Here is a 16,732-nt window from a genome sequence, read left to right as displayed (position 1 = left end):
CGCCCTCACCCAGCTCCCAGGCCTGAGTCATTCTGTGATCTGGGGCACTGTGCCAAGGAGGAGGGTGGGTGACCTGGAGGAAGAGCATAGCGGTAGTCCCAGAAGTGAGACCCCCAGGCCTGCCCCCAGACCTTCCTTGTGTCGTGGAGGAGTGATTTGTCCTCCCTGCGATGGGGTCTGCACTCCTGGCTGCAGCACCTCTCAGCCATGGCCTCCTGGGACCTCCCGAGGGACAGGGAGTGAAGGGGCTAGGGAGCTGCTAGTGGCCTTCCAGAAGCTGCTAAGTGGATGGACCCACGGGACCCACTGGAGGCTCCGTCATGGGGCCCTGACTGGAGTCACACCTGGAGGTCTGCAAAAGGGCAAGGTCCTCATCTGTGAGGCCGACAGCCAAATGTGCCGCCCAGGGCAGGGGCAGAGCCGCTGCCACCCTGTGGCCGTGCCCCTCTGACTTGGGGGTTAGTACTGGAGGGGCAGCTTGCGCAGTCGTGGTACTCCGGTGGGCCTGAGGCTGAGCTCGCTTTGGCGTGGTGGGTCAGCTGGCCCTGGGCCCTCCGCTCCCCCGGCCACGAGGCAGCCCTGCCTCTTGTCTCCACATCTCCTCTTCCCTCAGTTTCCACAGCCCCTTGTTGGAGGGTAGTGCCCACTCATCCTGGGGGCTGTGCCCTCCTCCAGCCCCTCCCCCAGGCCAAGCTGCAGCTTCTGCAGGGGAGGGGGCTGGGGGCCTGGTGGGGTGTCCTTAGACACCCTGGGGTATGGGACTTTCCAGGAAGATGTGCTACCATCTTGCCACTGTACCCCAACTTGAGGGAGTGTGCAGTCTGATAAAGACCACCTGGGCTTGCGGGAGAGGAGGTGGGCTCCCCATGGAAGCCAAGAAGCCCACGAGCCTTACCACCTACGGCCAAGCCCAGGAGAAGGGTGCTGAGGAACAGGGGAGGTGGCACAGGGTCCAAAGTCCAGTTTGTGGCCACCACAGGCTGGAGGCTCAATGTCCTCTGCAGCTCAGTTGCAGGGGCAAAAAGAGACTTAAGAGACAAGGAAACAGGTGTGGAGGGATAGACCTTACTGGGATGGAAGTGTGAACAAATGGTATACGCAGTTGCACTTGGGAAGTCATATGTATAGATAGGAAATCTGGACACTGACTCCATATGGGATGACATTTAGGAATTATTAATTTAAAAGCTTTCATTTTAAAATTAACAAACAGGGCCAGGCATGGTGGCTCATGCCTGTAATCTCAGCACTTTGGAAGGCTGAGGAGGGCAGATCATTTGAGGTCAGGAGTTTGAGACCAGCCTGGCCAACATGGTGAGACCCTATCTCTACTAAAAATATAAAAATTAGCGAGTGTGGTGGCACTTGCCTGTAATCCCAGCTACTCGGGAGGCTGAGACGGGAGAATCACTTGAACCCGGGAGATGGAGGCTGCAGTGAGCCGAGATCATGCCACTGTGCTCCATCCTGGGTGACAGAGTGAGACTCTGTCTCAAAAATAAATACATAAAATAAAACAAAATTAACACACAGCAGAACTGACTAGCATTGAGTTCTAGCAGTGTTCCTGCCTGTATGGATTTGTGCGGTGCTCCCCTCTGCACACACACCCCCACATGCAGTGTGGTCCTATCACCCCAGAAAGCCCCTCATGGCGCTCCTCTGCAGGACCAGGCTCGCCAACCCCCTGGAAGCCACTGGTTACTTCTCCATGGCTTGTGTCCTTTTGACAACATCGGACAAATGGAATCACAGCCAGATGTGGTGGTAGAGCCTGGAATCCCAGCCACTCCGGAGGCTGAGGCAGGAGGATCACTTCAGTCCAGGGGTTGGAGACCAGCCTGGGCAATGCAGTGAGACCCTGTCTCAAAAAGCTAATAATACGTAGTAATAAATCAACGGAATCCTACAGTATGTAATGTTTGAGACTGGCTTCTTTCCCTCCAACATGCCGCCGAGGCTCACCCTTTCCACTCGGGAGCCTGATCTGCCGCATGCGTGCCCCGCAGCTTGGCCACTGCTCACTTTATCAGATCTTTTTTCTTTTTTTCTTTTTTTTTTTTTTTGAGATGAAGTCTCGCTCTGTTGCCCAGGCTGGAGTGCAGTGGCCGGATCTCAGCTCACTGCAAGCTCCGCCTCCCGGGTTCACGCCCATTCTCCTGCCTCAGCCTCCCAAGTAGCTGGGACTACAGGCGCCCGCCACCTCGCCCGGCTAGTTTTTTGTATTTCTTAATAGAGACTGGGTTTCACCGTGTTAGCCAGGATGGTCTCGATCTCCTGACCTCGTGATCCGCCCATCTCGGCCTCCCAAAGTGCTGGGATTACAGGCTTGAGCCACCGCGCCCGGCCACTTTATCAGATCTTGAAGGACATCTGTGTCATTTCCAGGTTTTGGCTGTCACAAGCAGGCATGCTCTAGACATTTGTGTACTGGTTTTCGTGTGAGGATGGGTTTGCATTTCTCCAGGATAAACACCTAGGAGTGAGAATGCTCAGTACTCAGTTTGTAGGTAACTGCCTGGCTGTTGTCCAGAGTGGCCACAGTATCTCGCTGGCCACCGTCCAGTGTGTGAGCTCCAGATGCTGCCTGTGCTCGCCCACAGTGACCGGTCACTGCACTTTGTCCGGGTCTGAGGGGTTTCCTGGGATTTGAGACTTTCCATGCAAAAATCAGGAAACTCCTGAACAAACTAGGACATGGGTCACCTTTATCTTTGATAGTTAATTTTATGTCAGCTCGGCTGAGCTGAGGGATGCCCGGATGCTGGGGAAACACTGTTTCTGAGGGTGTCTGTGAAGGGGTTTCTGGAGGAGACGAGCATTGGAGCGTCCTACTGACTAAAGTAGATCTGCCCTCACCATGTAGGCAGCCAGCATCCATCCACTTAGGGCTTGGGTAGAAAAATAAGGCAAGGAAGGGTGAATTTTCTCTGAGCTGGGACCTCCATCTTCTCCTGCCCGTAGGCATCAGTCCACCGGTTCCTGGGCCTTTGGACCTGGACCGTGTCAGACTGCTGGCTTTCCTGGTGCTCCAGCTTGCAGACAACACTGTGGGACTTCTCAGCCTCCATTTGGATGAGTCAGTTCCTATAGTCTCTCTCTCTCCACCCCATATAGATACAGATACGGAGAGATAGATACATAGATAGATACAGATACATAGATAGATACAGATGTATCTCCTCTTGGTCAGTTTCTATGGAGAATCCTGACTTGCCAACACTTGCTATTATCAGTGGCTTTTTAACTTTTAGCTATTCTAATTGTTCTGTAGTTGGGATCTCATCTTGGTTTTAGTTTGCATTTCCCTGGTGGCTGATGATGTTCATTGCCTCTTGGCCACTTGTAGGCCTCCTTTGATGAAGTGTCTATTCTAGTCTCTTCTCAGTTTTTTCTTATTGGGTTGTTGGTTTTCCTTTTTTTTTCTTCGAGACAGAGTCTCGTCTCTGTCATCTAGGCTGGAGTGCAGTGGCTCAATCTCGGCTCACTGCAAACTCTGCCTCCCGGGTTCAAGTTATCTCCTGCCTCAGCCTCCCGAGTAGCTGGGATTACAGGCACGTGCCACCACGCCTGGCTAATTTTTGTATTTTTAGTAGAGACAGGGTTTCGCCATATTGGCCAGGCTGGTCTTGAACTCCTGACCTCAGGTGATCCACCCACCTTGGCCTCCCAAAGTGCTGGGATTATAGGCATAAGCCATCATGTCTGGCCTTGATTTTCTTACTGTTGAGTTTTGGGAGTTCTTTATACATTCTTTTTTTTTTTTTTTTTTTTTTTTTTTGAGACGGAGTCTCGCTCTGTCTCCCAGGCTGGAGTGCAGTGGCACGATCTCCACTCACTGCAAGCTCCGCCTCCCGGGTTCACGCCATTCTCCTGCCTCAGCCTCCTGTGTGGCTGGGACTACAGGCGCCCGCCACCGCGCCCGGCTAATTTTTGTATTTTTAGTAGAGACGGGGTTTCACCATGTTAGTCAGGATGGTCTCGATCTCCTGACCTCGTGATCCGCCCATCTCGGCCTCCCAAAGTGCTGGGATTACAGGCGTGAGCCACCGCGCCCGGCCTATACATTCTTGAGACATATCCTTTGATGGATATGTGACGTGTCATTTTTTTTTCCCAGTCTTTAATTTTTTTTTTTTGAGACGGAGTCTCGCTGTCACCCAGGCTGGAGTGCAGTGGCCGGATCTCAGCTCACTGCAAGCTCCGCCTCCCGGGTTCACGCCATTCTCCGGCCTCAGCCTCCCGAGTAGCTGGGACTACAGGCGCCTGCCACCTCGCCCAGCTAGTTTTTTGTATTTCTTAATAGAGACGGGGTTTCACCGTGTTAGCCAGGATGGTCTCGATCTCCTGACCTCATGATCCGCCCGTCTCGGCCTCCCAAAGTGCTGGGATTACAGGCTTGAGCCACCGCGCCCGGCCCCAGTCTTTAATTTTTTTTTGAGACAGTCTCACTCTGTCACCCAGGGTGAAGTACAGTGGCACAATCTCAGCTCACTGCAACCTCTGCCTCCCAGGTTCAAGTGATTCTTCTGCTTCAGCCTCTCAAGTAGCCGAGACTACAGGTGCATACCACCAGGCCTAGCTAATTTTTGTTTTTTTTAGTAGAGATGTGGTTTTATCATGTTGGCCAGGCTGGTCTCGAACTCCTGACCTCAAGTGACCTGCCTGCCTCAGCTTCCCAAAGTGCTGGGGTTGCAGGCATGAGCCACCACACCTGGACTAGTTTGTCTTTTGTCTGAACAGTGTCTTTCTCAAAACAAAACTTAAAAATGTTCATAAAGTCCAATTTATCACTACTTTTTTATGGTAAAATAGACATAATATAAAATGTACCATGTTCAGCTTTGTTTTTGAGATGGAGTCTTGCTCTGTCGCCCAGGCTGGGTTGCAGTGGTGCGATCTCCACTCACCCGCCCGCCACCACACCCGGCTACTTTGTGTATTTTTAGTAGAGATGGGTTTCGCCTTGTTGGCCAGGCTGGTCTTGAACTCCTGACCTTGTGATCCGCCTGCCTCGGCCTCCCAAAGTGCTGGGATTACAGGCATGAGTCACCACGCCCAACCTGCGTTGATCTTTTTTTTTTTTTTTTTTTTTGAGATGGAGTCTCGCTCTGTCCCCCAGGCTGGAGTGCAGTGGCCGGATCTCAGCTCACTGCAAGTTCTGCCTCCCAGGTTCACGTCATTCTCCTGCCTCAACTTCCCGAGTAGCTGGGGCTATAGGCACCCACCACCTCGCCCGGCTAGTTTTTTGTATTTTTTAGTAGAGACGGGGTTTCACCGTGTTAGCCAGGATAGTCTCGATCTCCTGACCCAGTGATCTGCCCGTCTCGGCCTCCCAAAGTGCTGGGATTACAGGCTTGAGCCACCACGCCCGGCCGCGTTAATCATTTTTAAGTGTACAGTGGCGTTAAGTAAATTCACAATGTTGTGTAACTATCACCACTATCTAGTTCCCTAACTTTTTCATTACCCCAAACAGAAGCTCCGTACTCATTAAACAACATCTGCTGGTCCCTCCCCAAGTAACTTGGATTCCACTTTCTGTTGCTATGAACTTGCCTATTCCTGATGCTAGTACAAGTGGAATTGCACAACATTTGGCCTTTTGTGTTTGGCTTATTTCACTCAGCATAATGTTTCCAAGGTTTATCCATGCTGTAGCATGCATCAGAGCATCATTAATTATATATTTATATTATATTATGTTATATATTATTATGTATTTATTTATTTTGAGATGGAGTCTCGCTTTATCACCCAGGCTGGAGTGCAGTGGCGCCATCTCAGCTCACTGCAACCTCCACCTCCCGGGTTTGAGTGATTTCTCCTGCTTCAGCCTCCCGAGTAGCTGGGACCACAGGCGTGTGCCTCCATGTCCGGCTAATGTTTGTTTGTTTGTTGAGACAGTGTCTCATTCTGTTGCCCAGACTGGAGTACAGTGGCATGATCTCAGCTCACCACAACCTCCACCTCTCAAGCTCAAGAGATTCTCCCGCCTCAGCCTCCCTAGTCACTGGGATTACAGGTGTGTGCTACCACGTCCGGCTAATTTTTGTGTTTTGGGTAGAGATGGGGTTTCACCATGTTGGCCAGGCTGGTCTTGAACTCCTGACCTCAAGTGATCTGCCCACTTTGACCTCCCAAAGTGCTGGGATTACAGGTGTGAGCCACCGTGCCGGCCTTTTATATTTAACTGTGGTAAAGTACACATAACATAAATGTTCCCATCTTTGTACAGTTCAATGGCGTTATGTTTACATTGTTGTGCAACCATCTCCACAAGTCTTTTCATCTTGCAGAACTGAAACCCTTTATCCATTAAAGAACAGCTTCCCAGTCCCCTCCCAGCCCCTGGCAACCACCTTTCTGCTTTTTATTTCTATGAATGTGACTAGATTTCCTCATATAAAAGGAATCAGGCAGCATTTGTCTCTTTGTGACTGGCTTATTTCACTGAGCATAATGTCCTTTCGGTTTATCCATGTTGTGGTCAGGAGTTCCATCCTTTTAAGGCTAATAACATTCCACTGCATGGATACGCCACATTTTCCATATCCATTCATTTGTTGAGGGACTTCGGGTTTTTCCCATCTCTTGGCTATTGCGCATAATGCTGCCATGAACATGGCATGTAAATATCTCTTTAAAGGGGCTGGGTGCAGTGTCTCATGTCTGTAATCCCAGCACTTTGGGAGTCCAAGGCAGGAGTATTGCTTGAGTCCAGGAGTTTGAGACCAGCCTGAGCAACACAGTGAGACCTCATCTCTAATTTAAAAAATAACAGGCTGGGCCTGTAATCCCAGCACTTTGGGAAGCCAAGGTGGGTGGATCACCTGAGATCGGGAGTTCGAGACCAGCCTGACAAACATGGAGAAACCCTGTCTCTACTAAAATTCAAAATTAGCCCGGCGTGGTAGCGCATGCCTGTAATCCCAGCTACTCGGGAGGCTGAGGCAGGAGAATCACTTTTACCCAGGAGGCGGAGGTTTTGGTGAGCTGAGATGGCACCATTGCACTCCAGCCTGGGCAACAAGAGTGAAACTCCATCTCAAAAAAAAAAAAAAAAAAGGCGGCCAGGTGCTGAGGCTCATGCCTGTAATCCCATCACTTTGGGAGGCTGAGGCAGGTGGATCACGAGGTCTAGGAGTTCGAGACCAGCCTGGCCAATATGGTGACACCCCGTCTCTACCAAAAATACAAAAATTAGCTGGGCATGGTGGCTAGCGTCTGTAGTCGCAGCTTGGCAGGTTGAGGCAGAAGAATCGCTTGAACCCAGGAGGCGGAGGTTGCAGTGAACCGAGATGGTGCCACTGCACTCTGGCTGAGGCGGGTGGATCATGAGGTCAGGAGATCAAGACCATCCTGGCCAACATGGAGAAACCCTGTCTCTACTAAAAATACAAAAATTAGCTGGGCATGGCAGCATGTGCCTGTAGTCCAAGCTATTCAGGAGCCTGAGGCAGGAGAATTGCTTGAACCCAGGAGGCACAGGCTGCACTGAGCAGAGACTGGACCATTGTACTCTGGCCTGGGCGACAGAACAAGACTCTGTCTCCAAAAAAAAAATAAAAAAAGAAGAAAAAGAAAACAAATGTCTCCTTAAGATCTTGTTTTTCATTTGTGGGGAGTATATGCCCAGAAGTGGGATTCCTGAATCATACAGTGCTATGGTTTGAATGTGTGCAACAAAGTTCCTGTGTTGAAAACTTAATCCCCAATGCAACGGTGTCGGGAGGTGGGGCCTTATAAGAGCCATTTAGGGCATGAAGGCTCTGTCAACATGAATGGTTGCATGCTGTTATTGCGTGAGTGCATTAGTTAGCTCACGAGTGACTTTACGTGAATGTGGCCCCCTCTTGCTCTTGGTCCCTTTCACTGTCTCTCTCTCTTGCCCTTCCACCTTTCACTACACATGATGCAGGAAGGCCCTCACCAGATGCTGGTGCCCTGCCCTTGGACATCTCAGCCTCCAGAACCATGAGTCAAACAAACGTCTATTGTTTATCAATTACCCAGTTATCAGGAGAACCCGTCCCCAATATTTCAATGTAGGTTCTTTCTATTTTCCATAAGTGTTGGCCAGTCTGAGAAATAAAGAGAAAGAGTACAAAGAGAGGAATTTTGCAGCCGGGTTGCTGGTTGTGACATCACGTATCGGTAGGGCTGCGATGCCCACCTGAGCCGCAAAACCAGCAAGTTTTATTACAGATTTCAAAAAGGGAGGGGGTGCAAGAACAGGGAGTAGGTCACAAAGATCACATGCTTCAAAGGGCAAAAAGCAGAACAAAGATCACATGCTTCTGAGGAAACAGGACAAGGCAAAACAGAACTACTGATAAGGGTCTATGTTCAGCTGTGCACGTATTGTCTTGATAAACATCTTAACAGAAAACAGGGTTTGAGAGCAGAGAACCAGTCTGACCTCAAATTTACCAGGGTGGCGTTTTTCCCCACCCTAGTAAGCCTGAGGGTACTACTGCAGGAGACCAGGGCGTATCTCAATCCTTATCACAACCACTTCAGACAGACACTCCCAGAGCGGCCGTTTATAGACCTCCCCCCGGGAATGCATTCCTTTCCCAGGGTATTAATATTAATATTACCTGCTAGGAAAATAATTTAGCGATACCTCTTCTACTTGCACATCTGTTTATAGGCTCTCTGCAAGGAAAAAATATGGCTCTTTTTGCCCAATCCCGCAGGCAGACCTTATGGTTTTCTTCTCTTGTTCCCTAAAAGCGCTGTTATTCTGTTTTTTCAAGGTGCACTGATTTCACATTGTTCAAACACGTTTTACAATCAATTTGTACAGTTAACACAATTATCACAGGGTTCTGAAGTGACATACATTCCCAGCTTATGAAGATAACAGGATCAAGAGATTAAAGACAGGAGTAAAAAAATTATGAGTATTATTTGGGAAGTAATAAATGTCCATGAAATCTTCACAATTTATGTTCCTCTGCAACAGCTCCAGCTGGTCCCTCCGTTTGGGGTCCCCGACTTCCCACAACACCCAGTCTCAGGTATTCTGCTACAGCAACACACAATGAGCTATGACATATGGGAATTCTGTTTTTAGTTTTCTAAGGAACCACCATTCTGTTTTCCACAGCAGCTATACCATTTTACAATCCCACCAACAGTGCACAGGTTCCAATTTTCCCATAACTGTGCCAACATTGGTTATTTTATGTTTCTTTGATAGTAGCCATCCTGATGGGTGTAAAGAGGTATCTCAGTGGGATTTTGTTCTATGTTTCCCTAATGATTAGTGATGGTGGGCATCTTTTTGTGTGCTTCTTGGCCATTCGTATGTTTTCTTTGGGAAATTTTCTATTAAAGTTGTCTGTTCTTCAACTGGGTTGTTTGTTGTTGCTGAGTTGTAGGAGTTCCTTATATATTCTGGATATTAAACTCTTATCAGATATATAATTTGCAAGTATTTTTCTTCCATGGATTCTCTTTTCACTCTCTTGAGAGTGTCCTTTGATGTGCACAAGTTTTAATTTTGATGAAGTTCAATTTAATTTTTCTTTTGTTGCTTGTGCTTTTGGTGTCACATTGCAGAAACCATTGCCAAATCCAAGATCATGAAGATTTTTTCCTATGTTTTCTTCTGGGAGTTTTATAGCTTTAACATGGGTTTGGTTCTATGGATTGTGCTTTGGTATTATATCTAAGAACTCTATTCCCAGGTCACAAGAATTTTAGATGTTTTCACCTAAAAATTTTATAGTGTTACTTTTTTACATTTAGACCTATGACCCATTTATATCAATTTTTGTATAAAGCATGTGGTTTGAAATTGCCTTTTTTTGGTATATCAATGTCCGATTGTTCCAGTGCCGTTTGTTGAAAAGACTATTCTCCTCTCTGTTGACTTGCTTTTGCACCATGTCAGAAATCAGTTAACCGTATGTGTGTGGCCTACTGCTGGATCCTATTGTTCAAAAGACCTGTGTATATACCCCTTTACCCCAACTACACTGCTTACAGGAACGCTTAAAAGTGGGGAGTATGATTTAACTTTATTTTTCTCTTTCAAAATTGTTTAGACTATTATAGTGTCTTTGCTTTTCTTTTCTTTTTTTTTTTTTTTTTGGACGGAGTCTCGCTCTATCGCCCAGGCTGGAGTGCGGTGGCACGATCTCGGCTCACTGCAAGCTCTGCCTCCCGGGTTTAGGCCATTCTCCTGCCTCAGCCTCCCGAGTAGCTGGGACTACAGGCGCCCGCCACCTCGCCCCGCTAGTTTTTCGTATTTTTTAGTAGAGACGGGGTTTCACCGTGTTAGCCAGGATGGTCTCGATCTCCTGACCTCGTGATCCGCCCGTCTCGGCCTCCCAAAGTGCTGGGATTATAGGCTTGAGCCACCGCGCCCGGCCGCGTCTTTGCTTTTCATACACATCTTAGAATCAGCTTGTCTATGTCTTGTCATAGCTTGTCCAGACCAAGAGACATCCGGGCCAACCAGTGGGTAACTCACAGCCATTCAGTGGTACTTTGAATTCTGGTTGTGTTAGTCCATTTCACACTGCTGATCAAGACATACCTGAGATGGGGTAATTTATAAAGAAAAAGAGGTTTAATGGCTGGGGAGGCCTCACAATCACGGCAGAAGGCGAAGACATGTCTTACGTGGCAACCGGCAAGAAAGAAAATGAGAACCAAGTAAAAGCGCTTTCCCCTCATAAAACCATTAGATTTCGCAAGACTTATTCCTTACCATGAGAACAGTATGGGAGGAACCGCCCCCGTGATTCAGTTATCTCCCACCAGGTCCCTCCCACAATACGTGGGAATTATGGGAGCTACAATTCAAGATGAGATTTGGGTGGGGACACAGCCAAACCGTACCATTGGTCTTTCCTAATCCACCTGCTGCTGTTTACTGCTCAGAAACCTCAAGTATCTGCTCCACAAGTTGCGTCCAGATTTTATAGCTGCATTCCACAGGAGAGGCAGGTGGAACTTGCTTACTCCATCTTACCTGGAATCGAAACCCTCTTGTTAATTTTTAATACTGTGAAAATGGCATTGTAGTTATATATATATATATATATTTTTTTTTTTTTTTTTTTTTTTTTTGAGACGGAGTCTCGCTCTGTCGCCCAGGCTGGAGTGCAGTGGCCAGATCTCAGCTCACTGCAAGCTCCGCCTCCCGGGTTCATGCCATTCTCCTGCCTCAGCCTCCCGAGTAGCTGGGACCACAGGCGCCGCCACCTCGCCCGGCTAATTTTTTGTGTTTTTAGTAGAGACGGGGTTTCGCCGTGTTAGCCAGGATGGTCTCGATCTCCTGACCTTGTGATCCGCCCGTCTCGGCCTCCCAAAGTGCTGGGATTACAGGCTTGAACCACCGCGCCCGGCCTGTAGTTATATTTTTAAAGCCCTTATGTTTTAGAGATGCAAACAGAAATATATATGGATTACATATTTATTTATTTATTTATTAATTAGTTAGTTTTATTCTTTTGAGATGGAGTCTTTTCCTGTCACCAGGCAGGAGTGCAGTAGCGCGATCGGCTCATTGCAACCTCCACCTCCGGGTACAAGCGATTCTCCTGCCTCAGCCTCCCGAGTAGCTGGGACCACCACGCCCTGCTAATTTTTGTATTGTTAGTAGAGATGGGGTTTCACTGTGCTGGGTAGGCTGGTCTTGAACTCCTAAACTCTAGTGATCCGCCTGCCTTGGCCTCCCAAAGTACTGGGATTATAGGCATGAGCCACTGTGCCCAGCCTGGATTTAAATTATTTTTTTCAGCAACAGCGAGAACTGTTTTTTAAAAAATGTCAGATTAGCAAGGATAAAGAAGTTTGTTAATGGAAAGGCAGCAGGAGGCGGCGGTGTGGACACCGCAGCGAGCCTTCCTGGGTTCCAACCCCAGCCCCTCACCTTCACAAACGTGGCCTTGAGCTGCCGCTAGCCTCCCTCAGCTGTAATGGGGACAGTCATAAACCCTTCTCCCAGGGTGTGGGGTGGACAAAATAAGTTGAAAGGCAGAAGCATTTAGAACCTGTGAGTGAATCTGAGCTGTTTGCCCAGGGGTGGGGAGAAGGGTCAGAAGGGTGCAGCACCATGGAGGGCAGTCTCCTGTGCCAGCATTTTCAACACTTGTACCTGTTTTTTTTTTTTTTTTTTTTTTTTTTTTGAGACGGAGTCTCACTCTGTCCCCCTTGCTGGAGTGCAGTGGCCGGATCTCAGCTCACTGCAAGCTCCGCCTCCCGGGTTCAGGCCATTCTCCTGCCTCAGCCTCCCGAGTAGCTGGGACTACAGGCGCCCACCACCTCGCCCGGCTAGTTTTTTTGTATTTTTTAGTAGAGACGGGGTTTCACTGTGTTAGCCAGGATGGTCTCGATCTCCTGACCTCGTGATCCACCCGTCTCGGCCTCCCAAAGTGCTGGGATTACAGGCTTGAGCCACCGCGCCCGGCCCACTTGTACCTGTTGACTCAGCAAACTCTCCCCCTAGGAATCGTTCCTATGTGATCTCACAGGGGGGCCACTTCAGGGTTCATGGTAACAGCAAAGGTCAGGAGGGCCCTAAATACTCACCTACAGGGACACGCTCCATTACGGCTCAGCGCTAATTTGTTTAGAATAGAGTCCTATGCAGACGTCTACCGTTCTGTTGTGGGAAGCTAGGTCTGTCTATGTTGTGGTGCAGAGGGAAGGGCACTGCCGGCCACCATGTGTATAAAAATAGAATAATACACACGTAGGTGTGCCTGCCTCTCCACGCACAGACGCTCCACAAAGGCCCCGAGGGCCCAGCAGTGGCGCCCCTCAGAGAGGAGAGCTGGAGACAGGAAGTATGCGAGGGCAACTCAGTTTTCACCAAGTATCTTCTCTTTTTTTTTATTTTTTGTGACGGAGCCTCACGCTGTCGCCCAGGCTGGAGTGCAGTGGCGCAATCACAGCTCACTGCATCCTCGGCCTCCTGGGCCAAGTGATCCCTCCACCTCAGGCTTCTAAGTAACTGGGACCACAGGCAGCTGCCACCATGCCCAGTTAATTTTTAAATTTTGTGTAAAGGCAAGGTCTCCTTATGTTGCCCAGGTTGGTCTCAAACTCCTGGGCTCAAATACTCCTCTTACCTTGACCTCCCCAAGTGTTGAGATCATAGGCATGAGCCACCATACCCAGTCTTTTTTTTTTTTTAATTTTTTTTGTGGGCTAAAAAATCTTCCCACCCCAGCCACCTAAGTAGCTGGGGTTACAGGCATACCACCATGCCTGGCTAATTTTTTGTAGAGACTGGGTCTGGCTATGTTGCCCAGGGCTGGTCTTTAACTCCTGGCCTCAAGCAGTCCTCCCACGTCAGCCCCCCGAGTAGCCAGGGTTACAGGTGTGGGCCACCATGCCCTGCAGGGCCCTTCTTCGGCAAGTTTTCTTCATTTTTTCATTGAATTATTTTACTCCCACATACTCCAAATAGACAGTCCCCACAAGGGTTTATCACTCCTATTTAGAAATAAAGAAATGTTAATTCAAAAAGGTTAAGTGTGGCCAAGGCCACACAGGGATGTGTGCCTGATGCTACCACACACATCCCTCTTCCTGGGGAGAAGTGAGTATGTGGGAATAGGAGGCAGCAGTCTGGGGATTTGGATTTTAGCTACGTTCTACTGGGGAACCTGGAACAACTAACCTCCGTGAGTTAAACTCAGAGTCCAGGCAGCTGTGGCTGAAGCCTCCCTTCTGCCTGAGGCCAGGAGGGGCTGCTGGAGGCTCAGATGTGCCGCGTTTCGTGTTCACTCACTCCATGTGAACACGTCCTAGTTTGTCCCATGGCTCAATGGCACTCTTTGTTTATAGAAATTCTTCTTTCTGCCAGGCGCGGTGGCTCACGCCTGTAATCCCAACACTTTGGGAGGTTGGGGCGGGCAGATCACGAAGTCAGGAGTTCAAGACCAGCCTGACCAACATGGTGAAACCCCATCTCTATTAAAAATACAAAAATTAACCGGGTGTGGTGGCACACACCTGTAATTCTAGCTACTCAGGAGGCTGAGGCAACAGACTCACTTGAACCTGGGAGGTGGAGGTTGTGGTGAGCTGAGATCATGCCATTGCACTCTAGACTAGGTGACAGAGCGAAACTCTGTCTCAAAAAATAAAAATAAAAAAGTAATTATTCTGTTTCATTTTGCATATTTCTATCGCTATGTTTTCAAATTATCTAAACTTTTACAAATTTTTTTTTATTGAGATGGGGTCTCATTATGTTGCCCAGGTTGGTCTTAAACTCCTGGCCTCAAATTCTCCTCCCGCCTTGGCCTCCCAGAGTGCTGGGATCACAGGCGAGAGCCACGCTCACCAGGCTCTTCCTCTGCAGCATATTGTCTGCTGCGAATCCCGTCCTGTGTATCTTTCATATCACACATTATAGTTTCAACTCTGGAAAATTACTTTCAGGCATTTTTATAAGGTCCATGTTTTTACTTAACTTTTCTCATACATAAAATACAGTTATAATAACTTTTAATATATTTGTCTGTTAATTCTAACATATGTGTTAACTACGAGTTGTTTTTGATTGGTTGATTTTTCTCCTCAAGGCTAATATATATATATTTTGAGATGGAGTCTCGCTGTGTTGCCAGGCTGGAGTGCAGTGGCGCGAACTCGGCTCACTGCAACCTCCACCTACCGGGTTCAAGAGATTCTCCTGCCTCAGCCCCCTGAGTAGCTGGGACTACAGGTGCGCGCCACCATGCCCAGCTAATTTTTGTATTTTTAGTAGAGACAAAGTTTCACCATTTTGGCCAGGATGGTCTTGATCTCTTGACTTTGTCATCCTCCTGCTTGGCCTCCCAAAGTGCAGGGGTTACAGGCGTAAGCCACTGTGCCCGGCCAAGGCTAGTATTTTCCTGCTGTTTGCATGCCTGGTAACTTTCCATGAGATTATCATTGTCATGTAATTTACTTGGTTGGGTGCTGCATATTTTTGTATTCCTATAAATATTCCTGAGCTTTGTTCCTGGATGCAATTAAGTTACTTGGAAATGGTTGAATCTTTCCAGGTCTTGGTCTAAGATTTGTTATGCAGGAACAGAGTAGTTTTCAGTTGAGGGATAATTGTTCCTTTAGGGTGCTAGATAAAATACAGAACACACAGTGGAATTTTAATTTCAGATAAACAACAATGTTGTAACACAAATATTAATATATCCCTGCAATTTTTTTTTTTTTTGAGACAGGGTCTTGCTCTACTCCCCAGGCTGGAGTAGAGCAAGCTCACGGCTCACTGCTGCCTCTACCTCCCAAGCTCAAGTGATCCTCTCACCTCAGCCTCCTAACTGGGACCACAGGCATGTACGACCACGCCTGGCTCATTTTCTTAATTATTTGTAGAGACGAGATCTTGCTCTGTTGCCCAGGCTGGTCTCACACTCCTGGGCTCAAGCTATCCTCCCACCTCAGCTTCCCAAAGTGCTGGGATTAGAGGCATGAGCCACCATGCCTGGCCCTGCCCATTTTTAAATTGGATTATTTGTATTTGTATTATTGCATGGTAAGAACTTGTTAAAATATCTATCTTGGATACACGTCTCTTATCAGACAGATGATTTGCAGATACTTTCTCCCATTGGGTAGCCTGCCTTTTCACTTTCTTGATGGTATCCTTTGAAGCATACAAGTTTTCAATTTGGTGAATTCGAATTAATCTATTTTTAAATTTTGTCTTGGGCCGGGCGCGGTGGCTCATGCCTGTAATCCCAGCACTTTGGGAGGCCGAGACGGGTGGATCACGAGGTCAGGAGATCAAGACCATCCTGGCTAACACAGTGAAACCCCGTCTCTACAAAAAAATACAAAAATTAGCCGGGCACGGTGGTGGGCACCTGTAGTCCCAGCTACTTGGGAGGCTGAGGCAGGAGAATGGTGTGAACCCGGGAGGCGGAGCTTGCAGTGAGTGGAGATCGCGCCCCTGCACTCCAGCCTGGGCGACAGAAGGAGACTCCGTCTCAAAAAAAAAAAAAAAAAATTGTCTCTTGTGCGTTTGGTGTCATATCTAATAAGCTATTTTATAGTTTTAGCTTTTACATTCAAATTCATGATCCGTTTTTAGTCGATTGGGTCTAACTTCATTCTTTTGCATGTGGATATCCAGTTGTGTGTGTGTGTGTGTGTTGGATGTGTGTTTGTGTGTCATGTATGTGTGCTGGGGTGTGTGGGGTGTTGTATTAGTGTGTGTGTGTTGGGTATGTGTGTGTGTTGGGTGTGTGGAAGTGTCTGTGTTGTATGTGTTGGTGTGTGTGGGTGTGTGTGTTGTGTGTATGTTGGGTGTGTGTTGGGCATGTGTGTGTGTTGGGTATGTGTGTTGTGTTGGTGTGTGTTGGGTGTTGGGTGTGTGTACGTTGTGTATGTATTGGGAGGTGTGTTGTGTATATGTGTGTGTTAGGCGTGTGTGTGTGTTTGGTGTGTATATGTGTGTGTTGTGTGCGTTGGGCATGTGTTGTGTGTATTGGGGGTGTATATGTGTATGTTGTGTGTTGGGTATGTGTATGTGTGTGTTGGAAGTGTGTTATGTGTTGGGTGTGTGTGTGTTGGTGTGTGTTGTGTTGGGTATGTGTGTATGCTGTGTATGCTGGGATGTGTGTTGGGTATGTGTGTATGCTGTGTATGCTGGGATGTGTGTTGGGTATGTGTGTGTGTTGGGTATGTGTGTGTGTTGTGTGTGTTGAGTGTGTGTGTCTGGGGGTTGTGTAGGTGTGTTGGGTGTGTGTGT

At 48.1% G+C, this 16,732-nt stretch overlaps 1 protein-coding gene and 1 long non-coding RNA gene across 30 annotated transcripts in view; one reads left to right on the top strand and one right to left on the bottom strand.

Annotated features, from left to right (window-relative positions):
- Positions 1-16,732, top strand: part of LOC141408255 (uncharacterized) — a 44,992-nt gene that overhangs the window by 22,827 nt on the left and 5,433 nt on the right. The gene's annotated exons all lie outside the window — the stretch shown is intronic.
- LOC141408254 (uncharacterized) overlaps positions 8,120-16,732 on the bottom strand; it is an 18,868-nt gene continuing 10,255 nt past the window's right edge. For 13 of the 29 annotated variants that reach the window (XM_074010806.1, XM_074010799.1, XM_074010812.1 and 10 more), the window contains 2 exons: positions 10,858-10,990; positions 8,120-10,552 (listed from right to left, as the gene is read on the bottom strand). The gene's annotated coding sequence lies outside the window, so the exon portion shown is untranslated. Of the gene's footprint in view, positions 10,553-10,857; positions 10,991-14,757; positions 15,095-16,732 lie in introns of all 29 variants that reach the window. The other 16 variants (XM_074010815.1, XM_074010801.1, XM_074010810.1 and 13 more) reach the window with 3 other exon arrangements.

This window comes from Macaca fascicularis, chromosome 12, assembly GCF_037993035.2.
Source record: "Macaca fascicularis isolate 582-1 chromosome 12, T2T-MFA8v1.1".
Classification (NCBI taxonomy): domain Eukaryota; kingdom Metazoa; phylum Chordata; class Mammalia; order Primates; family Cercopithecidae; genus Macaca; species Macaca fascicularis.
The sequence above is the reverse complement of the archived record's forward strand: the minus strand, read 5'-3'. Positions and strand labels throughout refer to the sequence as shown.